Source organism: Leptonychotes weddellii, chromosome 8 (assembly GCF_054177405.1).
Source record: "Leptonychotes weddellii isolate Sample4059 chromosome 8, ASM5417740v2, whole genome shotgun sequence".
Lineage (NCBI taxonomy): Eukaryota > Metazoa > Chordata > Mammalia > Carnivora > Phocidae > Leptonychotes > Leptonychotes weddellii.
The window spans coordinates 60,854,735-60,882,062 of record NC_138376.1 but is presented as its reverse complement, the minus strand read 5'-3'; the positions used below and the strand labels follow the sequence as shown (position 1 = coordinate 60,882,062).

Sequence of the window (27,328 nt, the reverse complement as noted above, 5' to 3'; positions counted from 1 at the left end):
ATCATCAGTGATGTGAGCAAGTCTCCACGGACAGCAAAGAACATTTGTGTTTGGGCTTCAAACTGGAACTCTTCCTGAGTTCTGCTTAAAGTGGGTTTTTAATTTCTTGAAATAGTTTTGGAATCTACAGTTGAGATCAGGATAGTCACATTCATATGTTGATTTCGCCTTTAAATTGCATCAAGAAATACTGAACGGTTCAAAAACGTGCTTCAATATTCAAGCATGGGATAGGATGGACTCAATCAGACAATGTAAGCTTTCCCATTGGATATTGAATCACGCGTGTGTGCTGCATGTTTTCTGTTGGGTTTCTAGGTGTGTAGGGCCCATCAGCTTATTTACACTACAGCATAGAGAGCAGCAGGGTAAACTTGTGGTTGCCTTGGATCCAGTAAAGCTGCGATTCTGTGGGAACATTTATAATACCATGTTTTTGGTCTCTCTTCTAAAGAGCAACTGAGGGAACCGATGATCCTTCTGGGGCCTTTGCATGAGTCATTCAGTGCCGCTGTTTGTGAGTTATTGGCAGGCACCAGCCACCCCCTCCTTCTTCTTCCGCCATCCTGGGAAGCTCATCTTTATCACTTCCATGCATTCCTTCTTCTGTTCTGAAATTCTTGAGAGAGAGAAGTAGGGCTGTGCGTGAGGGTGGCTGTGTCCGTGCACGTGGGCCTGCGCACGGGGAGAGGAAGGTGGAAGAACGGCTGATTTAGAAGTTTCAAATTCCCTTCCATTTTATAGGGGAGGGGGTTGCATGTTATTTCCAAGGCAGACATCCTATGAGAAACAGATTTCATCAGAGAGTCTGAAATGACAGGAATGGTTTAAATTTAGCATTGGGGAGGGAAGGCTGCCCCTAGGTAATGTACATTTAAAATGATTCCAAATGTTTTATCTGATGCCAGCAGTGCAGCCTTCTGGATAAATCATTTCACATCATATACTTCACAGCCCTTAGTGCAGATGTATCGCTCAGCCATGAAGATCCCTAACCGAAGCGAGCAGCCACCTCACAAGGAGCTCCCCCCCACCCATCACGTTTTCAGCACCAGCACCTCGTCCCACCAGCTTCAGTGACCGGGCTCAGTGGGAGGCAGACCAGTAAATTCTGCCCACTGAGACTGCGTTTCCCTGGGTACACTAGCCATTCACTCCTGTTTCTTTTCCTTGGGACCCTGTGAATCATCTTTTGCACCGTCTCTTACGTTGTGTGACTCATTTCAGGCTATTTTCTGCTCAGCTTCAGCCGAGAGGCTCATTTCTGGAGAGGGCCCTTCCTCATCTGTTAAATGTCATGAATCACAACACTGCACTTCATAGAAACCCCACGCTCGCTTTAGCGGAGATGAGTGTAAACAATAAGAGCAGCCTAGCAAAGAAGTCGCCTTCATGTGGGTGAAGCCCATGCTTCTCCCAGTCTTATTTTATTTTATTTTTTTATTTTTTTTTTTATTATTATTTTTTTATTTATTTGAGACAGAGAGAATGAGAGAGAGAGAGCACATGAGAGGGGGGAGGGTCAGAGGCAGAAGCAGACTCCCCGCTGAGCAGGGAGCCCGTTGCGGGACTCGATCCCGGGACTCCAGGATCATGACCTGAGCCGAAGGCAGTCGCTTAACCAACTGAGCCACCCAGGCGCCCTCCCAGTCTTATTTTAAGACCATAATTTGCATATTGCTTTTCAGCAATGATCACATTGGCTTTTGTAATTTGTTGCCTTTGCTTTTATCAGGAGGCATATATGTATCAAACGTACTGTTGCAATCAACATCCCTGTGTTTTCAGAATAAAAGTGGCTGGTGGTCATTTCCACTTCCTAGTGGCCTCCTTCCCCTCCTCCTCTTCCATTTTCCTTTTCTCCTTGTACATTTTGGAGCAAAAAAAAAAAAAATTTCTCCTTCCATGCCCTAATTGATGACAAAACAGTTTTTCCAGAGGAAGCATTACTAGTTTAATCAGAAAAATAAGAGTCTGTCCAGTATACCTATAATTGATGAACTTTATGTTATATGGAGATTCAAGAACCTTCTGGCATGTTGTGTCTCTTAATATTACAGAAGCTAATAAAAATCACTGCTTCCACCAAAGCACCAGGGAGAAGGTGCAGAATGTCTGGTGTCTGGTTCAGGTGCTTGGGGCAGGCTTGGCCAACTTCACTCAGTGAGATTCCTGATAGCTGGCTGTGGCCCGGGGGCAAATGTTGAATTTTCTCTGCAGAACAAAGGAAATCTTTTCCCTATTGTTTTATTTAATTGCTTTCATTTTTTAGGGCAAATTTTCGGTTTATACAAGGGTAAGACTCAGCTTTTCCAGGATTAGGGAACAGATTGTAAAATATTTTGCTGGGTCAGGACACAAAATACTTCACCCTGAGACGAGCTCAGGGTCTTGCCTGACGCTCAAATGCCTCGAAAGTTTAGGTTCTGAAGAAAACGTGCCAGGAAATGGTTGCATCTATGCCAGACAGTTACCTAGTGAGCAAAGAGGTCCTGTGTAATCTAAGCAAGGTCGTGATGAATGGAGAGTGCTGCTGCTGACACGGTGTCCTCACCCACCCAGCCCCCGCATCCTCCCAACCCCCCACCCCCAGGGGCATGCAGCCGCTCCCACAGCTGCAGCCTGGAGAGCCCAAGGCACGGCATGCTTTTGCTATGTGTTTTAAATTAGCTTAGTCAAGCTATAAATATTTTTGGTAATTTCTAAAAAAAACGAAATGTTTCTGTCTAAGCCAGAAGACTGGGTTGTGCAATACAAATTAACTTCTTATGGAGGTGGGTCTGGAGAACAGAAGGGTAGTGTGGTTCTCACCGTGGCTGTTCCAATGGGGTTGCAGGTAATTGGTCAAATTTGCTCTGAGGATTTCTCAGTTACCTCAGAAATTCAAATTCCTGCCTGTGGACTCTGCTAACATCCATCTAACATCCATCACATGACAACACCAGCCTTGTGTATGTGTCCCCGTCTCTTGATGCATACCTCCTCATGAACTGCCTCTAAATGGACTGGTTTTCCCTGACTTTCCCTAAGTAGAATAATTTGTCTTCCTTTCTGTGGGGGAATCTCTGTTTCCCCTGTCAATACCGACGGAAACCCTCTTATCCCAGGAACTTTGTCTGAAGAAATTTAAACAGCTTTTAATCACTTATGATCACCTCTTCTCTTTTGATTCTATAAGTAACACTGATTATATATACAGCAGACTCTGCATTCACTGGAGATTCTGATGGTCCTTGGAACAGGAAAATGATCCAAATAGCATACTGTATTAGAATGATGATAATGTTTGAGAGGGTGGATATGAGATGACATACACATAGATCTTTCTTCTCCTCCTTGCTTCCTCTTTCCCTCTCCTCCATCTATTGCTTCATAGCTTGAAAGAGATGAGGAAATGCTAGGTAAAGCTGGAGTTCTTAAGATGGACAGACGTAGGCTGGAAGACTGACTAGGGTGAGGCTGAGATTTTTCAGACTTTGGAACTAGTCTGGGTATCTTAACTGGAGCTCTGGTCAACCAGACTGCTGTGGGGCTATCCAGAAAATAATGCTGGCACTAGGGTGTGTGGGAGGGATACAAAAAGAAAAGACTTAAAAGAAACTTATAAAATGTACCATACTCCAGATCATCAAATCTTTATCATCATTTGGGGTTGTGTCTTGTGAGGGGTACCATCCAGCAATAGTTTCACACAATACTCATTTGGTCCTAATGACTGGAGGAGGCACAGAGTAGCAAGAATTGGATCGTAGAGGTGGCACTGGGTATGAAAGTCAGATTAAATAAGATGGTGAAATGTAGACAGCTTGAGCTGATGGCTGGAGGGGAAGGGGAAGGCCTGGTCTAGGATGACATTCAGGCTTTGCCCATGGGAGACAGGGTGAATGAGGAATGTTGGTCAAAGTGCAGCAACAAAACCTCTTGAGGTTTTCAATTCCCTTGGACCACTGAAGACACTGTAGAGTTAACATGGCCAAATTAGAACTCTTAATTTACAATCCTCATCCCCAACCCTATTTCTTAACCATTTTTCTGTTGAAGTCAATGGCATCCATCACCCACGCAAAAGAAAAACCTCAGGGAAATTCTTGTGTTTTTTGCTATTACCCCAACTGTTAATCTACTTCCAAAATGTATCCCAAAGGCATTCCTTTCTTTGTACTACTTGACTACACAAAATAGAAGGTTAACTCCATGAGTGTTTTAATGGCATAATCACATTTTTTCTCTTCTTTTAAAACAAAAATAGGAAACTAACATCAAAGTGTGGGATTATGAGGCCTTGGGGCTCCCAGTGCATCACGATGTCTTGTACCCTCTTCTTTTCCAATTCCACACCCTTGTTCAGTCACCAGGGTCCTGTCTTATGTATGTGAGATCTCTCCTTGACAGAGAGAAAGAAGACAAAATGATATTGTGTAACTTTGGGCTGGGTGTAATTTTTTTCCAATCTATTATGATAGGGTTTAAATTTTTATGTCTGTATTTTATGAGCTTCTAGAGGAGTTTCTCTTTCCCTCTTTTCCTCTCTCCACTCCTGTCTCCACTCGGCGCAAATTCTTCCTTCTTGAGCCCTTTTGAGCCTTGAATAAGGAGACCCTCCATGCACAAATCCTATGGTACTTCTATGGTTATCTATCTGGGGATAGTTCTGCCAGAAAGACAAGATTGACTAACTCTCCCATCTTTGGGGATATCAATGTATAGACAACACAAAGGGTCAGAGCCATACTTTTTCCCTTCTTGACTATAGTAGAATTTTGTTAAGATTTTTTTTTTATTTCGAAGTATCTATAATTTTAAAAACTCTCTTGATAAGAACTCAACACATTTCATCTATTTAACTGTAATTTCAATTCTAATGAACGTGAAGACTGTTTTCTAAGATGACCCTACCTCAGGTAAATGAAGCCAAAATGATTTCTAGTCAGTTGTGCTGTTAACTTTTCACCAAGTAGATTAGCAATCAAGAATTTTTAAATAATATGACTGTAAACTACTCCATTTCTGAGCAATCCACGAGCTTTCAAAGGATTCCTAAAATATATATATATTTTTAAAAAGGCAAATATGTGAAGTGTTAAAAAAAAATAAGGCAGCTTTACAAAATTAACTTAGCTTCTGTGTAGATGCCCAGGCTTCAACTCTTGCTCTTTATTCATTCAGTTAATAAATTCACACTTCCATTTTTTCTGAGTTCAAGATAATTTGAAGACACTTGTTCTGTGTTTATTTAATGCTAAACTTAACTATAATCTTTGATGTGTACTTTTTGACAGAAAATTATATTAAAAATCTATTCATCACTTTATAGGCAGTTATCTCTTTGAGTCACTATTAATGTTTATACACAAAAAGATTCTGCTTTTAGTTATAAAACTTATTCAGCCTAAAATTCTTTTTAGGACACAAAGAAACAGGAAGTTCTATATGATAGAAGTACAAACTCACCTAAACCCAGTCATTCATATCATTTACTATAGCTAGTAACAAAAACTGGTAAAGTTAAGATCAGACCTATATCCAAAGGCCATCTGGGCCAATCTTACCCTTGTATCTCAAGCAAAACATAACCAATAGAATTAATCATCTTTCTTTCCAAACCTCTCCATTGACATATTGTTATAAAAATCAAGGCACAATAGTAGAGAATCAGCAGTCCCTTCAGGATAGTTTAAAATGTAGAATACGAAAATTTTGTACAGGAAAGTTGCAGGGCTATGTAAAGGATTAAGAATAAGGGACATATATCTCAATGCAGTTGGCCTAAGTTCAACATAGATGAGGAGGAAATGGACTAATTAGCCTATAGAATTCTTTTGCATACCTCTCCCACACTGTTATTGATTCAGGAAACTTAGATTTAAGGCACCCTGTATATGGCATTACCATATCCAAAGGAATCAGATCAGAAGTAGGTCTGTGAAAAATTTGGGCAAGCGGCACATGTAGGGTTCATTTTGGGGGATCTTTTAAGAAAAATGTTTCCTGTCTTTCTGAGACCACTGAGAAAGCTACTATAAATCCTGTTTCTCATTTTGGACGGCATGATTTATGGATGTAAAGTCTGGAAACACTGCAGCCATTTTGTCAACATGAGGGACACACTGACTTGAGGATAATGCTAATAACATGGAAGGCAGAACAGAGAATTGGAAAGAAACTGGTTCCCTGATGATATCATTAAGCCCTGAAGACTGCCTTGCCTCAGGACTTTTCATTCATGTGATCCAATAAGGCCCTCCCCCCCACCTTTTTTACTTTTAGGACAAAGTTTGATTTTTGGTTATTTGTGGTATGAATCCGAACTGATGACCCCTGAGTCATTAGCACATAACTAGTATGTAAGTCCAGGGAGAAAATGTACAGAGGAAAGATCGAATCTTGGGGCATTCTAACCTTAGAGATTGGGCCAAGAAAAGGAACATAAAAGACAGAGAAGAAACTGGTAGAAGGTTGAAAGAGAATGAGGAAAGTGTGGGGTCACTGAGAAAAGAAAAAGAAAAGTGCTTGATGGATGAGGGAGTGGTCACCTCTTTGAGAGCTCCTGGCAATCTGGGTAACATGAGGGCAGATACGTGACCCTTGGAAATGGTATCACGCAGCTTGTCAGTGGCCCCAGCAGGATGAGTCAGTGGAGGGTAGAGCGACACCCCCAGAGGGAAAGGGGGTGAGGGCGTGAAGATAGTGAATGGGTTCATGTTTCACGGGGTTTTGCTGTGAAGAGGAGCAGAGCATGGAGTCAGAAACAGAAGGTGCTGTGGGATTAGGACAGTTCGTCTTAGCTGCTATTGTCATTTGTTGTTTGAGAATGTGAAACACGAGCTTGTCCATGTGCCGATGGAAGGACCCAGAGGAGAAGAATAAAAGAGGCTGCAGGAAAGAAGAAAGAATGGCAGAAGCGATTCCTTATAAAGGGGAAGGCGCTGGGTGCCAGGAGCAAGGGGAGATGCTTCATAGGAGCGGCAACACTTCTTTCCTTGTCAAAGGGGGGTGCACAGGACATGAGTATGGATAAAAGCAGATGTGTGGATTTGTGCTCAGAAGATGGAGAAGCCCCTGTTGGATTTTCTGGGTTGAGTATGAATGACATCATCTGTCAGAACATAGGGAAACAGTGTCGCCTAATATGTAGTCTTTACTTCTCAGCAGGCAAAAATTTTGTTAGGCTCTTGGAAAATGACCTTTTACATTCCTGAAGTTGCAAAACTCTTCATAGTGAATTTCTTATCTATCAAATTAAAGGGATGCTTTATAATTGTCTTGAAAGCTTGCTGTGTATAAATGGGATTGGAGGGGATGATGGAGAGGCATTCCTTTTACTATCAGTTTAAGGTTTGGGCAACTAGATTCAGATACTCTTAAAGCTGGTTTTTATAAAAAGGAAATTTAAAACTTTCCACTTAAAATATTTACAAGCCAATGACATATATATTATTTCCTCTCCAACATGGAGTACTTATTTGCTACAGTCAAGTTAGCTCACATCTGTGGTCTTTGTTGACACAATCCTAGCCTTTTCTTTTTTCTTTAAATTTCCTCTAGTTCTCTGGTATTGTGAAAATTTGGGAATGTAATTTATAACACTTGTCCAAAAATATAAGTAAAATGTATATTCTTAAGAGCCTAGATGAAGAAGAAAATATATTCCATTTCTCTGGACAGTTTTATAATAAGATCAAGTTGAGAAACTGATGTTTCAAGATGATTAGCTATGACTTCTAGTTATAAGTGAGAGGTTCTTATTACATCTTAATTATAAGTTTTAGCTAACAAAATAATTTAAGCTAATTAGACTATTATAAAGACCATATGGAGGAGGAAAGAGTGTGGGTTATTGTTTTGTGAACACCCTGTTAGGCTTGTCCTATTTTAGGCAGTGTAAATGACTTAATTTGCATAAAGCCACTTAGGGGACTTGAAATCCAACATCTTTTGTATGGAGTCTCTCTAGAGACTCTCTTTGTATTTCTGAAGAGCCAGTGCACCCATCACATCCACCTGCAGATTTCAACTTCTGATGACTCATGGCTGAGAACAAGCACGAGTTTCATTCAGGCAGAGTCAAATCCAGGTCAGTCTCACTGCCTATGAATCAAAGACCTTTGGGGGCAGAGTTGAAAATATAAGCCTTAGTAGTTAAGCTGTTCAAAACATATGGCCCAGGTGAGAGTAAACCCACACAGTTCACAAAACACAGTCATTAGGCCAGTTCTAGGCTTGGTGAAAGGGCATCAGTTAAAACTACCATACAGGTATTTTGTTAGATTTCGATCATGGTCTCTCTAGCTATCAATGTATAACTATTTGAATTTCAAACTATAGAAATGATTTAATATATGAGTTTTAACTTAGATATATAAGTGCATATGTTGGGTGTGTGTGTGTGTATGTATTAGGAGTGCTTCTGATGAAGGGACTTTAGTGAATGGTAGTGGGTGTGACAGGTGAGGTTCAATAGCTGTGATTGCATTTTTAAAGCTAATTCTGGGTGGTTCTCCTATTGCACTGAATGGATCAGCAGCCTGAGTATAAAGGTGTTTCTCAAACAAGTGGAGTTCACAGAGTCATCCTTCTTCCTGAAATTTCAGCTATAGATTTGTTGGGATGGAACTGTTATTGGGGTGATCAGTAAAAAATTCGATGTGCTGTTCGACGGCAGCCAGAATAAAGTCTTGGATCAGTAGTTAGCCAATCAGGCGAATCTTTAAGTAGCATCGCTATTGTTTTTAATTTTTCTTAATTGGGACAAGTTGTCTCTGTCCCCTGCCCAGCTCTGAAGTAAAGGATAGAAAGGCGGGAAGTAGAAGAAGAAAATAAAGTCTCAATCCTTCACTTTGGTTTTGTGCTTTTTCTCTTGAACCTTCTTTTTCTCAGTGAGAGAATGCCGCACTCTATCACTGGGAGTCTGAAGTCTTTCACCAGCTTTGTTATTGGTGCAGATCTAGCCCAGAGTCAGGTCGTTATTTGTACAAAACTGTTTGCTTTTCATCCGCTCACGGGGACAGATCTGCACTGACCCACGTGGGCAGGGCTGACCGCAAGGCGAACACGGCCCTGTGGGAAAAGAGGGGCCCAGGGCTCTGAAGCGAGCAGGACGGCTGGTCGGTGTTACCGCACGATGCCCAGAGCACTGTCCCACTAAGAACTTAAAGAAGAAAACCAAACCAATGCTCTTCTCTTCCCAGAGATTTTTTCTTGGTCATATCCAAAAATCAGAACTGTTAGGCAGAAGATAATGGAAGACTTAATGTTTTTCTTCTTTTGAAAATATTTAGACATATTAAACTAAAGGAGTGAAATTTTGGATCATTATTCCATTTTATTTTGTTCCCAGTTTTTTCTCAAATGGAAAGAAAAGCATAAACTACAAGAACAACTGATTTGGAATAAAATCCAAGATTTGCCCATGAATTTTGCACTGCTCTGTGGTTCTGCTTTCTTCCTCGGTCGTAGGCAATACAGGGTGCCCCAAGCCCAGAGTGATTTTCAAGTGCTGGGTTCCTAAGGTGGGGTTTTCAAAGTGGGTTCCACACACAGAATCAGTATCACTAAATGTTCCCTCTGGGGGGTTGATCTCCCGGTTCACATCAGGCTTGGCCACGTGATCTGCGTGCAGCCAACGAAGCAGCCCCCGAGTGCCACGTGCTGCCAACAGCGAAAGCCTCAAGCCCTTTGCAAGGTTCCACCCGCTTCGTTTGATCTCTGCCGTGAGGCTGGCAATGGCCCAGATTGGAGCTGCCCTTTCAGCCTTGATCCAAGAGTGCAGAGCACGTTGAGAAGAGCTATAGCCACCTAGCAGCTGTCGTGGAAAGTGAACGAGAAACAAAGCACCACCAGGCAAACCACTGAGATTTTGTTACTGCAGCATCTGAGCCCAGGCTTCCTGATGCATTGCCAGTGGGATTTTTTGTGTCGAGGAAATTTTGAAAATGCTGCATATGCTATCCCACTCAAAATAATACACACTGGCATTTTAAAGGATGTTAAAAAAAAAATCCTTCAGGAAAGAAACCAGTTTACCACTGTGATCTAGCATTTTCCCAATTATCTTGATTAAAGAATTATTTTTTTATATAATACTTAACCTTTCTCCAAACACACTTTTTAAAAGAGCTGCCCTGATAAATTTTTTCTGTTACTTGAAAGAGATTGATTCAAGAAGCTGGTGGCCCTTGTGAACTTTTGCAAACTATTCATTAGTAGCTCCATTCCTTTGTTCATTCATTAAACAGTGAGGAAAATACATCAGGTACTATGTTGTTAGTGTTGGAGACACCAAGGTGTCCAACTTCTATCTTGTGGGTGTGCAAGAAATATCACTGTCATTGACTTACATAACTCCATTTAATTTCTGACCACACGTCTGAGCTTTGACACAGTACCTAGTTTTGAGAGTATGATTACTACTGGTCACTTCTCAGGTGTCCACTTGCCCAGGTCCACATGGTGGCTTCAGGACTGGGGAGTTGACGTTGTCATACTAGTTTCATGGGCAAACCTAGACAGAGCGAAGGTGAGAACATTTGCAGGGCTTCCTATGATCCTGTGTTCTTGGCCACCTCATCCAGCCATCCCCTTCATGGCCAAGAAGCAGGATTCAATTCTTTGCTCTGGGGCTACAGGAGGCAGAATTCTATGCTGGCCTCCAGGATTCCTGCTCCCAGGGGTACACATACCTCTTCCTAGTTATTCAGAAAACCATAATCTAGGTATTGGTGTGAAAAGATTTTGCAGATGTAGCTCAAGTCCCAAATCAGTTGACCTTAAATTAGGGAGACTATTCAGGTGGGCCTGACATAATGACCTATGTCCATAAGAGCACAGTGTTTTTCCTGCTGGTTGCAGAAGAGGGAATCCAAGACTGAAAGCATGAGAAAGATTCAACATACCATCTCGGGCCTGAGAGTAAAATGGAGAGCAGCCCTGACTGCCAGCCAGCGGGAAACATGGGCCTGCGCCCTAAGACCACAAGAAACGGAGTTCTGCCGACCTGACTGAGCCTGGAAGTGATTTCTCCCAGAGTCTCCAGATAAGACTCTGCCTCGCTGACACCTCGATTTCAGCCTGTGATATTCTGAGCACACGCTGCACTGGACCTACACATCCATGAGCTGTAGGACCACGGCCCCTGCGGTCCCCGAGGAACTGTGAGCTAATGAATGGTGTTTGAAGCTGCTGGGTTGGTGGTAATTTATTATGCAGAAATAGAAAGTGCATGCAGTCACCCAAGGCCTTGCTCATGGTCCTCTTCTTCCCCTGGGGGTGTCTGTTTCCAGTTTGGAAGGAAAGTCAGAAAGCTAGAGGGAAGCCTGTGCAGCCCTTCTTTCTTCAAGACACTGTCTTTATAACCTCTTTCTTTCATCTCTTTCAAACCCTATGCATGTTTTCTTAAAGTTCAGACGTTGAGAAAGTGAAATCCGGAGATGTGCAGGCTGCGGCAACCCCCCTCCTCTGTCCTTCGGACACTAAGAGCCACGACTGGCCACCCCTAGACGACAAGATTGGAGCTGACTGCCCGGCTGAAAGTGGGGAAAGGAAAGAGAATAATCCAGGCAGGGGGAGACACTCCACCAACCGGGATCTTCACATCCCACAGCTTTGTCCCACAGCCACGTGAATTTAGACGTGGCAGAGGAGAGGCTCCTGGCAGGGACATCAGAGGCAGCATCCCACTGAGTCCCCGAACGAGCCTGCCCGGCCCGGCCCTGGCTGCGCTCCATAAGTGGGGCAGCAGGGCACCAGCTCAGCCTGTGGGAAACAGAAAGAAAACTGTTCCCCAGGCCCTGGCCAGTGGGTATGGCACCACCAGCGAGCACCTCCCTGAGGGTGGTCACCTGAGCCAGTGAAGGGTGTCTAGATGGTGGAAATCCTAGAGACTCTTTGGCAAAGGGAGAAACCATCTGGTAATACCTCCTGGTGGTATCAGGGGCTGGACAATGTGGACCAAGTCCTGATCTGTCATTGCAAATGTGCAAACACACATTTCCCAGGGGTCCAAAGAGGGTGAAACTGCAGGGCTGTGAGGTACAGAGCTTCTAAGAATCACAGGGGAAGCAGCCGTCTTCTTTCTTTTCCCAGGGCAGCCTCTAGGGAGGAGGGGCAAAGAGAACGAGCAATTTCCATTTTTCAGTGGCCGCCTTCTGCCAGGCTGTGTGCCCCATTTTCCATGTTTAGCTCAGCCCTTATGATGAATCTGTGAGGTTGGCAACCCCCCATTTTAAAGATGAGAAAGTTAAGCCACAAATAGGTTAAAATCCACTGCCCAACTCGGGGGATGGAGTCGTCAGGGCTCAGTCCAACAGACTTTGGCTCTTGTCTTTCACTTTCTAACCAGGTGGCCTGTGACATGGAGGGAGATTCTCTAAAACAAGATCATCTGTAGGATGAAGGGGAGAAGGAATACCACATGGCTCGGAGACAGTGTGAACGGGCATCTGGGTGAATCTGTTTAAATTAGTTGGCAAAGCATCCAAAGTGGAAGGGAACTGTGATTACTCTGATCTTGGTGGCTGCACCTAGACACACTCCCCAGGTACCTCCAAATGTGGTTATATTTGTACTCAGTATGATTGCCTGAGAGGCTTCAAATATCTAGCTCACCACGGTTTTAGGTCTTTTTAACAGGTCAATGTGAAAAAGGCCTCCCTTGCATTGGTCCAACAGCATTTGATTCCAACGGCTTCTATAGTATTTACCTCATTGCATGTAGGTGTGTTGTCATCAAACATCCCACCCGACCACCATTAGTATTTATTTTTGTTTCCTCAAGACCAAAGCAAGTCCAGCACATAGCGGGTCTTCAGTATTTGAGAGAGAAAAAAAACCAGAAGTCTTTGCATAGTCCTGGCCACAGAGACATAATGACTTGGTTCTAGGATATGTTCTTACAAATTGGCCAAGATCTAGTCAGCTCCAAAATCAGGAGCATCTCTGACCCATCCCTCTGGTGCTTGAACCAAAAGGATAAATGCTGACATTGTGTAGGGACAGGAAGTCCTGGTCAAGGTGGAGAAGATCAAGGCTATGGTTATCAGAGCAGGGTCTGAGGCCATACCTGGGGCCCGGGGGGTTGTGGGGCTGAACTGCAGTTAAGTAGGTTCATTTCAAGGGGCCTCCACCGGCAGACAACAGAAAATCTCAATTGCTGCTATTCTTCTCGGTTTCCACAGGAGCCCCTGCTGAAACCATTACCCAAGAAAATGACTGCCCTTAAACCTCTGTTCCACTAGTTGGCACTGCTTTCCGGCCCCATCTGGTTCTTTCGACACTCCCTGCCGGAGCCTTCCTCCTGCCTCCACCAGACCCAGTGGGGCTGTTCCTGTAGAATTCCACTGGAAGCTCTCACTGGGGGGCTTAGCCCTATAATTCTCGCATCTGGAGATCCTCACGTAATTCCTGCTTCTCTCCTGGATGCTTCTCCTCAGCCGAGGCCCACCCTGTAGATACCGCGCGTCTTGCAGGAGCTGAGTTCTCCCCACCCCCACTCCCAGCTTTATTGGGCCTGGCTTGCTGCACATTGGGAGGAGCCCCGCTGTGGCTCAGCAGGATGGGAATTGAAAGATGAGGAACTGAGGAGAGGGAGAGGGCTGTGGTTCTGGTAACGCTGTTTGAAACTTGTGTTTTCTCAGAAGCACTGATGATTAGGTTCTAGAATGTTGTTGGGGTCACACTGTCTCCGCTCTGTGATGAGTACCACCAGCTGTAGTGGGGTGGTCTCACATAGCTCTACTGGAAAATATGATCTGAGTTCCCAAGGATGTCTCAGATATCCTTGAACTCGGATTCTCTAACCGGTTGGGAACTGCCTGTTTCTCAAATTTATCCCAAGGAGCTTACGATTTTTCTGTGTCATGATTCTGAGGTAGCTCGGTTTCATGATTAGTATAAATCACAGTCAAATCTCAGGCTCTTGGAAGTGAGTATGCTGAGAAGAGAAAAAGTTTTCCTGAAAACATCTTCCCAGAAAGTGACATAGGAGCTGGACTCCTCATTCTGAACAAAACTCAGAACATTCTGCCCTTGGATTTGATTCCTGTTTTGAATATTCCAGGGGAAGGAAGGGAGCGAGTGAGTCAGGGGGTGACCGCCTATGGTGGCTGGGCACCCAGATCCCAGGTTCCGAGGAAATTACTTCCTCCTCAGACATCTGCCCTTGCTCTTTACGTTCTTTTCAGGATATTATTAGAACACATGTCTACTGTGGTCTTAGGGACAAAGATTTTGAAAATATCTGCTTATTGAAACTTTGGTCTTTAATTCTTCCTGGATGGATCTCAGTTATACATTCTTTTCTGAATGAAAGAGATGTGATCATCAGTTTCCTTAAATTGACTCCATCAATCCTAGCAAACCTGGCTGAAGAGGAATAATGAACCTACAACATAGGGAAAATAAAACCCAAACCCAACCCCAAAAGTCAAGAAACCGTGAGAGGCTATCTGGATTCTCTGAAAGCTCTATCCCATGCATACCCTCCTACTGGTGGGGCTAGGGTGGGAAAATCGTCCAGTGAAACTCAGAAGTTGAAGCTCAAGGCTTCTACTAAGCGGCAGGTTTGTCTTTGACATCTTTGTTTCCCTTGAGACCTTTCACAGCATCTCGCATTGCAAAAGCAGCTCTGAATAAGAACCAGTAATTACCACAATGGATATTTAATATTTATTACGTTAAGCTCTTAATAACTTGTAATAGTCATTAATCATGTAAACTTATTAAAAATCCTAGCAAATTCGTGAGGAACCATTTCCTAGGGTGATTTATAAAACCACAGAGACTATCAAATCTCAACAATCATCCTTGAAGTGAAGAGAATTTAGAAATGAATGAAAATCAAAACAAATTTGGTGTCTGATTGGGACTTATGTGAAATGTTAATGCAAGTTCTTTGATGCTATTTGTTATGTCATGGGAAAAAACAACTTCAGGTTTTTATTACTAACAACAAAGTAACTTTATTTGCTTTTAAAGCGAATTTTCATGATTCTGAAAGGATTGCAAAGCTTCAGGGGATCTATGGTCTGTGATACTGAAGTTACAAGAGCATTGTTGGTGGGCACAAATTTTGATTTATTTGTTGCTGTCGTGTACACAGTAGGACAGCGATGAATTAATAAGAGGTAGGGTAAGCGCAAGCCCAAACACAAGAATTGTTGGATCATACATTAGGAAATTTGAATTCACACTTTTTCTAATGTGTACGCTTTGATAATTAAAACCCTTGCCATTCTCTTTTTCACTTTTGAATGATGGCCCCTATTTTGCACCCCACTCCATGACGTTCAACTGCAGGAATGCTTTATAATGGACTATATATACTTTTTTCTTTTCTTATTGAGAGAAAAATTCTTTCACACTTTGACTTCCTTGGTTTAAATCAAATATTAGCTCTTTAGCTAGTCCATGGGTGATGATCCTGGGTCCTCATACCTAGCTTGTTCTTCTGCCCCCTATCTGGGAGAGGAACATAGATTCTGTTTCCTGAATAACTGTTTTATTTGGATACCAACTATCTAAATATTAGCCTCATTTGACCCAGAGGTTTTTGTTATTATCATATTTTTTTACGTCTGATTATAAAAATTATGTTAAAAAATATGGAAATTTCAGAGAAGTTTAATGAAAATTTTCAAAAGTGAGCAGAAATTCCATCATTTGGAGAGAATTGCTGCTAACATTTGGTGTGTCCCGTATATTATTTTTAACTATTTATTACCACAGTAATACATGTAGGGTTGCTAGATAAAATAGAAGGTGTCCAGTTAAACAAACAATGATACGTTTTTTTGGTGTAAGTATGTCCTATGCACTCTTTGGGACATATTTACACTAGAAAAGAAATTCACTCATTGTTTATCTGAAATTCAAATTTAACCAGAAAGCCTCTATTTTTATTTGCTAAATCTGGCAACCCTACATGCATGCTCACTGCATAAATGCAAAAAGAATGAAACATAAATTACTAGGATTTGCACATTCTCATCACCCTTGATTCTTTCCCTAATCTCTTAATATCATTGGAACTAATTTTGGTGTTTCCCATTTAACCCATCTAATTGTAAATTAAAATGGTTTAAGATTGATGTATTTTCAATAAATAATGTCATCATCTTTAACCTCCTTTGGTTTTTCCTTCTTTTTCTGGAGTCCTCTTTTTAAGGAAAATGAATATGGATGAAGCCCAGAGTAAAGAAAGCCAGAAATACCACCAAAAGTACAGATTTTCAGGCTAAGAATCTGCTAAAATATTGGTAATGAGACCCAGTGATTGATGCCATTGCTCTCATCTTTGGCAGGCGGGAGAATGGCAAGAGAAGCACTTGCTTGAGGAGGGGCACGTGCGTGCTGGTGTGCACCTCCATCCTTCTATCTGCCTGAAATATGATTGAGAACAGAAAATGAAAAGCACACTGCAGATCAAACTGTTAAGCAAATTTCCCTCACTTCCTATATTTTGGTTGATCTAAGCAGATAATCTATCCACTCTGCTAAGGGAAAATGGGAGGATGGTCATTGACTTTCCAAGGGATTTTTATGCTGTTTTGGATACCAGGATACTTATGAGTGGTGGACTGATCGACTGTGGGTGTGGATGTGGGAGTGGATGTGTGGGTACTTGTGTGAGAGCACAAATGAAGGGGTGGGGGCAGGGAGCCACTTACATGGCAAAGATGGCTCCTTAGACGTCCAAGATCTAATGTGGAGGGAGCACATCTTCTGGGCTTGCTCTGTGGTGCCTAACCATGTCAAGATAGCAGCGCTAACCTAATCACTGTGACAATGAGGAGTGCAGTTGTTTTTGAGGAAGGAGCAGTGGTCAACTAGGTTTCTATAATTTGTAAAGTAAGGAGATTTCTAGGTAAGCGTTCAAAGCTTCTCTTCTCTTCCTCTGTCTCTCCCCCAGGGGTGGGTCCAGAAGCTCATGCTGCTGGGAGGAAGTTCTCTCTTTATGATAAGCTGAGGGATTAAGGGGTGTGCGCACATGGGAGCGACGCTCTTTGGCCCTGTGACTCCCGTGGGTTCTTCATTCCTATCTGATGTGCCAGCTGTGCTCTACACTCCCCACTGACTCCTCTGGCCTCTAGCCTAACAAAAGGAGCCTTCTCCTGTTTGCTGTGGCTGCTCTGAAGAATAACGAGATGGTTGTAAATATTCCTTTACAGTGTCTTTGGTAGAAGACATGGCCTATGATTAAACAATTGGACTTTTTTTTTTTTCCCCATCTGCTGGACCTCAAGGTCATGTCTAATTAAAGAGAAGCTTCTCCTGTCTGGGCAGAGATTTGAAAGAAGATTCCTTCTGGGTAAATCTACTCAACTCTTCACACTTGGCCAGAATCAGGAGTGTGCCAGGCATGGAACAAGTTGTTGGAGAGAAAACACTGAAAGTCTCAGGACTTGCCCTCAAGGAGCTCATCCAGTAGAGAAAAGAGAGAAAAAACAATTATAGCATGAGAAGTGTTATGGAAAATGTTGGCTATGGAGATGGAAGGCTGGGGGGTGGGGGATGTATATGTGTGTGTGTGTGTGTGTGTGTGTGTGTATTAAGAGTGGTGAAAGGCAGAGATTACTAAAGGTTTGTTGGAAGAAGTGGTATTTATTTGTTTTAAGATTTGAGAGAGAGAGCATGTGCACACGTGTGGGGGGAGGGACAGAGGGAGAGGGAGAATCTTGAGCAGACTCCCTGCTGAGTGTGGAACCTGACATGGGGCTCGATCTCACAACCCTGAGATCATGACATGAGCCGAAGTCAAGAATTGGACGCTTAACTGACTGAGCCACCCAGGCGCCCCAAGAAATGGTATTTAAATTGAGCCTTGAAAAACTGTACAAGGTAAGCTAAGTAGGAAAATTATTCCAGAAATAGCACTAACAATACACAGAAATGGAAAGGTGGCTACACATTCAGGGAACTGCATGTCAGCGGTCTGGATTCTGGAGCAGAAGGAGAGAGATGTGAACAGGACTCTGGGGATGAGGTGGGGCCAGTCGTGAAGGGCCTAGTGAGCTTTGCTAAAGGCTTGGGTCTATACTGAGAACCATGACAATGAAAAATCTTAGAAGACTGTTATAATGGAACTTAACCTTCAGAAAGATGCCGTTTGCAATAGCATGGGTAAGCGACTAGAGGAGATTGGCTGGATTTATAGGTTTGAGGATCATCACTATTTAAATGCCATATTGACTCTAGGACCTACCTGTGGTGCTCAGGAGTCTCTATAACAGGTAGCAATGCATTTCAGTACATTATTGGATTATTATTTTATGTGATGCTCTATAGATATAGGTATTTTTATAAAGTTTTTTATTTTTAATATTCAGAGTTGTCACAATTTTGAAAGATGAGAAAGGAACCATTCGTCTCATTTTATAGAAGGGGAAACTGAGGCTCAGGTTATGACTTGCTTCAGATCATATAGCTAGTAAAGTTGCACTGATCTTCTGTCTTCAAATCCAAAACTCTTTCCTGTACACCAAAGGGCCTCTTATATTACAGTGAACAACTGCATAACTAACCACATCCTCCTTTCTGTAGCAGGCAAATGTGGGTCCCTTAAGAGTTTTAAAGAGCAAAGTTACAATACCCACATAGAAATTATACCACAGCACTCTTGGCATGCACAGCACCATCCTAGAAGTCCTCATTTTGTTGCTAAATGTATTCATTGTACATGCTTATTGTCCGGAATGGAGTATAAAAAAATTTTGATCACGTAAGGGACTCCAGTTTATCTGGATCCTTGCTAATGTATTTCCTTCAATGTCATGAAAAGTAGAGTCTTTGGTGTTGGTACAATGTTGAGATAAAGCTATGCTGTCTTCAGCAGAATGCCTCTCCCATAACTCTGCTGGTATATTTGTGCCCACTAGAATGGACTATACAGGAGAAATATGGGGAAAGCATGTAAGTGAGTTCCCTATCTCATTATCTAGGTTGAGAAACTGTGATTGTTCATACCAGTTCCGAGTCTTTAACTCTGTCCTCCTCACCCATGAATGAGGAGACCTTCTACAAAAACTCTTGAGGGACTCTCTTCGAGGTCTACCTCCTACTGTCCCTCTGAACTCAGTTGATCTGACATCCCGAAGCCCCACCTCTCTCTCTCTCTCTCTCTCTCTCTCTCTCTCTCTCTCTGTGCCTGGCTGCCCTGGAGTGATGTATTGGGCTGGATGCTCCACTAGACAAGCTTTTCAGATCACTCTTGGCCTGAACTCTCTAGCCATAGGCAAATCATGCCCTCACCCTTCTGTCCTTCCCAGATTTCTGTAAACCCTGCCAGGTCTAGCAACCTTGGTTTCCAGGATAAAAAGGTAAAGACAATCATGTGAACTCATGATGGGAGTGGACTTCAGGTTCTGTGTAGAATTTTTGTTTTCCTAAGTCAAGGTATGTAGTCAGATCATTCAATGATCCTCTTCATTTTCATCATATTTTTCTTACCTATTTCACTTTGACCAAACATTTTGGTTAAAGATTTCTGTGTATAGATAATAGTGCAAATATATGTGTTCATAAAGCCTTTTATTCTGTTTATTATGACTAATTTACTTTAACTGGCATAAATATCAGGAATCCTGTGAATTCTTCTGATTCCTCTCTAAGATCCTTTCTAATGCCAAATCCACTAATATCTCTATTTTCTCTTTTTCTTTTTTTATGTCCATAATTCAATTCCTTATTATTTTCCTTTGAACTGCTATAATAGCTCCCTAGTAGTCTGTCTTAGATCTCATACTCAAATGGTCCTCTATATACACCATTATACCAGGCCGTTTTGTCTTACAGAGATACCTAATGTCCAAAAAGACCTGAGAGGCCCCACATCAAAAGTGACCAGTCTTGGTAATTCAGAGAATCCATAAGCTAAAACATGAGATTTCCAAACTAAAGCCTATAGTCTTTGGATAAACACAATCACCACGTAACTGGCTGTTCTTCCAAGAACCCAAACAGCTCGGGGGTTTTCCCAGAGGCTGCCCTTCTGGACAGTGCCACACACTTGAATTTAAGAATACTCAAGTACTTGTGATTTTTTATTTTGGTTTGTGCAGCTGAACTCCTGGACCAATCTGACTAATAGTAGTCTTCTTCTATCAGAATGGGATTAAAAAGAATGCCTTCTTGGGGTAGGTCATTTAAACTCCTAACCTCTGCCCTGGGCTACATAAATCCCTAAAAAGATTTTGAAATAAGAAACCTGACTTCTGTCTTCTATGAGGATAAATGCTAGTTCATGGAATCATCTATGAACCAGAGACTGACTATAATCTCATTTATCTGGGAATGCACAAATCCAGTTAAAAATGAAATGTACTCCCAGAGACTTTCATGGGTGAGGAGCATAACTGTTAGCTCCTAGCCTCAAAACGTCCATGTCCAGTTCATCCTTTCGATGTTCTGTGGCTCAGAACTAATCAACTACAGAATCCCCTTGTCTGCATCCTCCTCCTAGTGATTCTAATTTGGAATTTTTACTCTGTATATTTTGAAAAAATCCATACTTAACAGAGAAAATTGGTATAGATTCTAAAACATGCTAATTATGCACTTAGCTTTATCCCATATTGAGTCAGATTACGTGAAAATTATTATACGACTTTAGCTCTCCAAATAAATGCTTTCAGACATCTATAATTTAGTATTATGCCCTTGGCTTTTATGAGTGTCAGTGAAGAACAGCCATGTGAAGAAGAAGGAATCTGCACTGTTGATTAAACTAGTTCTGAAGAGTAACCCATCACATTATTTATAGTCCTTTCTTCTGTGAAGATCGGACTCCAAGAGCCAAGATGATGCAAAGCAGGAGAGCCTGGGTTTGGAGAGAGATTTCATTTAATACCACGGCTGCAAAATGTGCTTCAAGCCTCCTTGGGGCCTTCTAGCAGGAGTCTCTGAGAAACTGCCACTCATGAAGAGGGGCTTTGGCAAAGAAACTAGCTGAACACGAGTGTAGACCCCCCCCCTTCGGTGCAGTCGAAGCAGCTCTGTTCCATTATATTCTGTTGATTGTGCCTCTTTCAATGATTTTGTTTAAGAAAAGGGTTACTATTACCTTTGGAAATCTCATGGTCAAAAGAACATGAGTTATAGCATCAAAAAGTTCTGAGATTAATTTTCAACTCCATCACTTATTAGCTTTTCTGTCACTGGCCACACAATTGACTTTCTCAACATCTTAGTTTCCCTGTTTGTAAAATGGGAATATTAATAATATCTGCTCCTGGGGGGGGTTGTAGAGAGGACTTAATAAGATTTAGTAAGATAAAAATGCCCATCACATAGGAAAAAGTTATTCTATGCAAATGGAGGTAGAAAAAAGAGGAGAAATCGACAGTAGTATAATAATAATGGGAAACTTTAACAGCCCACTTAAATCAATAGATAGGTCATCCAGACAGAAAATTGACAGAGGAACAGTGATTTTAAATAAAACATCAGACCAGATGGACCATATATATATGTGTGTGTGTGTGTGTATTACATATATGTAAACATTCCATCCCAAAACAGAACATACATTCTTTTCTTTTTTTCGAGTGCACATGGAACATTCCCCAGGATAGATCACATGTTAGGCCACAAAACAAATCTCAATAAATTTAAGAAGACTGAAATCATATCAAGCATCTTTTCCGACCACAATGGTATGAAGCTAGAAATCAACTACAAGAAAAAAAAATTAAACAAACAAACAGGTGGAGTCTAAACAGCATGCTACTAAACAATCAATGGGTCAATGAAGAAATCAAAGAGGAAATAAAAAAATACATGGACACAAATGAAAATGAAATCACAATAGTTTAAACTCTATGGGATGTAGCAAAAGCGGATTTAAGAGGGAAGTTTATAGTGGTACAAGGCTATTTCAAGAAACAAGAAAAATCCAAATAAACAATCTAGAGGAAAAATAAAGCCCAAAGTTAGTAGAAAGAAGGAAATAATAAAAATCATGGAAATAAATGAAACAGAGGCTGAAAAAACATACCCTCCAACCCGGCAATTGCACTACTAGGTATTTACCCCAAAGATGTAGTGAAAAGAAGGGGCACATGCACCCCAATGTTCATAGCAACAATGTCCACAATAGCCAAACTGGAAGAAGCCAAGATGTACTTCAACAGATGAACGGATAGAGATGTGGTTCATATATATAATGCATATTACTCAGCCATCAGAAAGGATGAATACCTACCATTTGCATCGACATATATGGAACTGGAGGGGATTGTGCTTAGTGAAATAAGTCAGACAGAGAAAGACAATTATCATATGGTTTCACTCATATGTGGAACATAAGGAATAGCACGGAGGACCACAGGGGAAGGGAGGGAAAACTGAATGGGAAGAACTCAGAGAGGGAGACAAACCAAGGGAGACTCTGGACTCTGGGAAAAAAACTGAGGGTTACAGAAGGGAGGGGGCTAGGGGGATGGGGTAACCAGGTGATGGGTATTAAGGAGGGCACGTGTTGTGATGAGCACTGGGTGTTACATGCAACTAAAGAATCGTTGAACACTGCATCAAAAACTAATGATGTACTATATGTTGGTTAACTGAACATAATAAAAACAAATGAACAAACAAACAGTAGAAAAGATCAATGCAACTTAGAGCTGGTTCTCTGAAAAGATAAAAGAAATTTAAAAATTTATCTTTTCCTTCTACCTATAGCTATGGGTGCCTAGGTTGCTCAGTTGGTTAAGCGTCGGCCTTTGGCTCAGGTCATGGTCCCAGGATCCTGGGATCGAGTCCTGTGTCAGGTTCCCTGCTCAGCGGGTAGTCTGCTTCTCCCTCTGCCTCTGCCCCTCCCACACGCTCGTGCCCTCTCTCACTCTCTCTCAAATAAAAAAAATCTTTAAACAAACAAACAAAACCTATAGCTAGATTTATCAAGAAAAAAAGAGGACTTAAATCAATAAAATCAGAGATGAAAAAGAAATTACAGCTGACCCCATAGAAATACAAAGGATTATAAGAGACTACTACAAAAAATTATGTGCCAACAAATTGGACAACATAGAACATATGGGCAAATTCCTAGAAACATACACTCTTCCAAGTCTGAATTGATAACAGATAATCTAAACAGACCAATTACTAGTGACAAAATTAAATCAGTAATCAAAAAATTCCCAAAAAACAGAAATCCAGGACCAGGTGGACTCAGTGAATACTAACAGACATTTAAAGAAGAGTTAATATCTATCCTTCTCAAAATATTCCAAAAAAAATGAAAGGAGGATGCTTCCAAATTCATTCTATAAGGCCAGCATTACCCTGATACCAAAACCATACAAAGACACAACCAACCAAAAAAAAAAATAATTGCAGATCAATATCCCTGATGAACATAGATGCAAAAATCCTCAACAAAATATTAGCAAACTGAATTTAACAGCATTTAACACATATTAACATATATTAAATGGATCATTCACAAGGATATAGAGGGATTTATTCCAGGGATGCAAGAATGTTTTAATATCCACAAATCAATTAACATGAGACACCACATTAACCAAATGAATAAGAATATATGATCATTTCAGTAGATGCAGAAAAAGTATTTAACAAAATTTAACATCAGTTCATGATAAAAACTCTGAATAAAGTGGGTTTAGAAAGAACATACTTAAACATAATAAAGCCCATATATGACAAACCCACAGATAACATCATACTCGATGGGGAAGAGCTGAAAGCTTTTTCTCTAAGATCAGGAACAAGACAAGGATGTCCACTCTCACCACTTTTTTTTTTTTTTTAAACGCAGTAGCAGAAGTCCTAGCTGCAACAATCAGACAAGAAAAAGAAATAAAAGACATCTGAATTGGTAAGGAAGTAAAGCTGTCACTGTTTATGGACAACATGCTACTATATATGGAAAATCCTAAAAACTCCACCAAATAACTATTAGAATAAATGAACTCAGTAAGGTTGCAGGATACTAAATATACAAAATCTGTTGCATTTCTATATAGCAATAATGAACTATTAGAAAGAGAAATTAAGAAAAAATTCACATTTACAATTGCATAAAAAAGAATAAAATACCTAGGAATAAATTTAAACAATTTGGTAAAAGATCTATACTCTGAAAACTATAAGACACTGATGAAAGAAATTGAAGACAACACAAATAAATGGAAAGATATACAATGCACATGGATCAAGAGAATTCATATTATTAAAATGTCCATACTACCCAAAGCAATCTACAGCTTCAATGCAATCCCTGTCAAAATCCCAATGGCATTTTTCACAGAACTAGAACAAGCAATCCTAAAATTTGTACGGAAACACAAAAGACCCTGAACACATATTGGCAAGGATGTGGAGAAATGGGAATCCTGGGTGGGAATGCAAACTGGTGCAGCCATTATTTAAAACAGTATGGAAGGGGCGCCTGGGTGGCTCAGTCGTTAAGCGTCTACCTTCGGCTCAGGTCATGATCCCAGGGTCCTGGGATCGAGCCCCACATCGGGCTCCCTGCTCCGCGGGAGGCCTACTTCTCCCTCTTCCACTCCCCCTGCTTGTGTTCCCTCTCTCGCTATCTCTCTCTCTGTCAAATAAATAAATAAAATCTTTAAAAAAAACCCAAAAAAACAAACAAAAAAAACAAAAAACAAAAACAGTATGGAAGAAAACAGTTTGGAGTTTCCTCAAAAAATTAAAAATAGAAATACCATATGATCTAGTAATCCCACGTCTGGGTATTTACCCCCCCAAAAACAAAAACACTAATTTGAAAAGATATATGCGCCCCTGTGTTTAATGCAGCATTATTCACAGTAGCCAAGATATGGAAGCAACTTAAGTGTCCATCAATAGATGAATGGATGAAGAAGATGTGGTGTGCACCCACACACATATACACACAAACAATGGAAATATTACACAGCCTTTAAAAAGGATGAAATCTTGCCTTTTACAACAACATGGATGGACCTAGAGGGCATTATGCTAAGTGAAATAAGTCAAAGAAAGACCAATAACCATATGATTTCACTTATAGGTGGAATCTAAAATAACAACAAACAAAAAGCAAAACAGACTCATAGATACAGAGCATAAGCTGGTGGTTGCTTTTGGGGAGGGGGAGGTTGGTAGGGGATGGGTGAAACAGATGAGACAAATGAAAAGGAACAAACGTCCACTTAAGAAATTATAAGTCACAGGGATGAAAAGTACAGCATAGGGAACACTGTATGGCGACAGATGGTGACTACACTTATCGTGGTGACCATTTCATAATGTATATAATTGTCAAATCAAACATGACACAACAAGCTAATATAATGTTGTATGTCAACTACACTTCAATTACAAATATCTTTTTTCACCAAAAAGTGCCCATCACATAGTTTGGTTCTCAACTTTTGGTGTCCATTTAGTATCTCCAGTAGAGCCCAGGGCCCATCTGCACTGAACAAAACTCCCAGGCTTCTGCACACAGCTTAAGAATAATCTACTATGCGACTGATATTTAATAAATGCTTTCAAACGACTGCTGGCAAACCATTTGCTTCCATTTACTTAAGTGAGCACAATGTAACACGTCACATCTTTGTTTTTGTTTTATGCTCTTGCTGCCCTCAAGTTCAGAGGTCAGTTATGCATTCAACTGCTGGTTTGCTTATCTGGTATCAGTATCTCCTACAGATTCATTATTCAGCACTTTTTAAATTTATTTTTTATTTTTTTTTAAAGATTTTATTTATTTATTTGAGAGAGAGAGAGCTCATGAGAGGAGAGGGGGGAGGGTCAGAGGGAGAAGCAGACTCCCCGCGGAGCAGGGAGCCCGATGCGGGACTCGATCCCGGGACTCCAGGATCATGACCTGAGCCGAAGGCAGTCACTTAACCAACTGAGCCACCCAGGCGCCCTATTCAGCACTTTCTAAAACTCAATGTTGTTTGTGGTTTTATTGCATCTCCATTTTTCACTGTATGCTACCTCCAAAATAATTTGGTAAATATTTAAGGCATAAATAATTTTTAAAAAGTAAATACAGCTACATTTATCTAACATAAAATTTTATCTGTGACAATGCAAAACAAGCACACTAAATATTTGTAATAATAAAGGATCTTAAAATGTGCAGCGATGCAGCAGCTCATCTGATTACAACTCACTTCAGAGTGATAGGCCTGAAGATGTGCAGATGTTTTAAGATTAGTCCCTAGGTAGTTAGCTGGGAATCTCAATACATTCCTTGGAAACAGGCATCATAAATAAAGATATGCCTTCTTGATCTTTCAGTGTGTATTTCCACTTTTTCTTTTGAATAGTAAATCATATTGAAAAAGAGTCATGTGGAAGCATGTTAAGGCATATTCTGGGATGACAATTGATTGTCAGCACATGTAGAGAGGTCATTATTAGAGGAAGTGGATGATAGATGAAAAGAAGCACTAACCTAGAGTTTAAAAAAAAATGTTTTAAAAAAGTTGGGCCAGGGCCACCTGGGTGGCTCAGTCAGCGGTGTGTCTGACTCTTGCTTTCGGCTCAGGTCATGATCTGAGGGTCCTGGCATTGAGCCCCACGTCAGGCTCCGAGCTCAGTGGGGAATCTGCTCGTCTCTCTCTCTCTGCTTCTCCCAGCCCTCGTGTGCACTCTCTCTCAAATAAATAAATAAATCTTAAAAAAAAAAAAGTTGTGCCAAACCCCAAGCAACTACATTCAGTATTCGTAGGGCCTCTGAGGTTGTTTGCTGTAACTTTGCAAAAACGTAATGGCATGTGATAGAGGCCTTAAGATTTTTTTTTAACACAGTAGCACAGCTGATAAGGGAACTTCTAATTAGCATCTTTAAAATAATTATCAAAGGCTGAATTTCAACTGTCACTATTTCTTATTAGCTAATGGTGTTGAAGTAATGTATGATCACCTGAAAAGCACTTTATGCTATTCTTAAGATACTATACCGTTCTAAAAATCTCACATCAGGGGTGTTTGGGTGGCTCAGTCGTTGAGCGTCTGCCTTCGGCTCAGGTCATGGTCCCAGAGTCCTGGGATCAAGCCCCGCATCGGGCTCCCTGCTCCACGGGAAGCCTGCTTCTCCCTCTCCCACTCCCCCTGCTTGTGTTCCCTCTCCCCCTGTCTCTCTCTCTGTGTGTCAAATAAATAAATAAAATCTTTAAAAAAAAAAAAAAAAGAATGATCCAGAGACCCAGACAGCAACTTGACTGGTGGGGTCCTCAGGCTCCAGGCCCACCTACAGAGGCTTGAATACTTCAGCATCTGTGACTATGCTAAGACAATTTTGGTTTTCTTTTTGACTGTCCTAAGAAAAAACAATCTTCATAAAAATATTCTTCTGAGAACT

The 27,328-nt window shown here is 41.2% G+C and overlaps 2 long non-coding RNA genes across 2 annotated transcripts in view; both read left to right on the top strand.

Annotated features, from left to right (window-relative positions):
* Window positions 1–27,328, top strand: part of LOC145723050 (uncharacterized) — a 38,270-nt gene that overhangs the window by 5,326 nt on the left and 5,616 nt on the right. Inside the window, exon 2 of the long non-coding RNA XR_014147781.1 lies at window positions 23,774–23,833. This is a non-coding gene — a long non-coding RNA (uncharacterized LOC145723050). The remainder of the gene's footprint in view (window positions 1–23,773; window positions 23,834–27,328) is intronic.
* LOC145723051 (uncharacterized) lies at window positions 2,692–14,710 on the top strand. The gene is made up of 2 exons (XR_014147782.1): window positions 2,692–12,508; window positions 12,910–14,710. It is a non-coding gene; the product is annotated as an uncharacterized LOC145723051 (long non-coding RNA).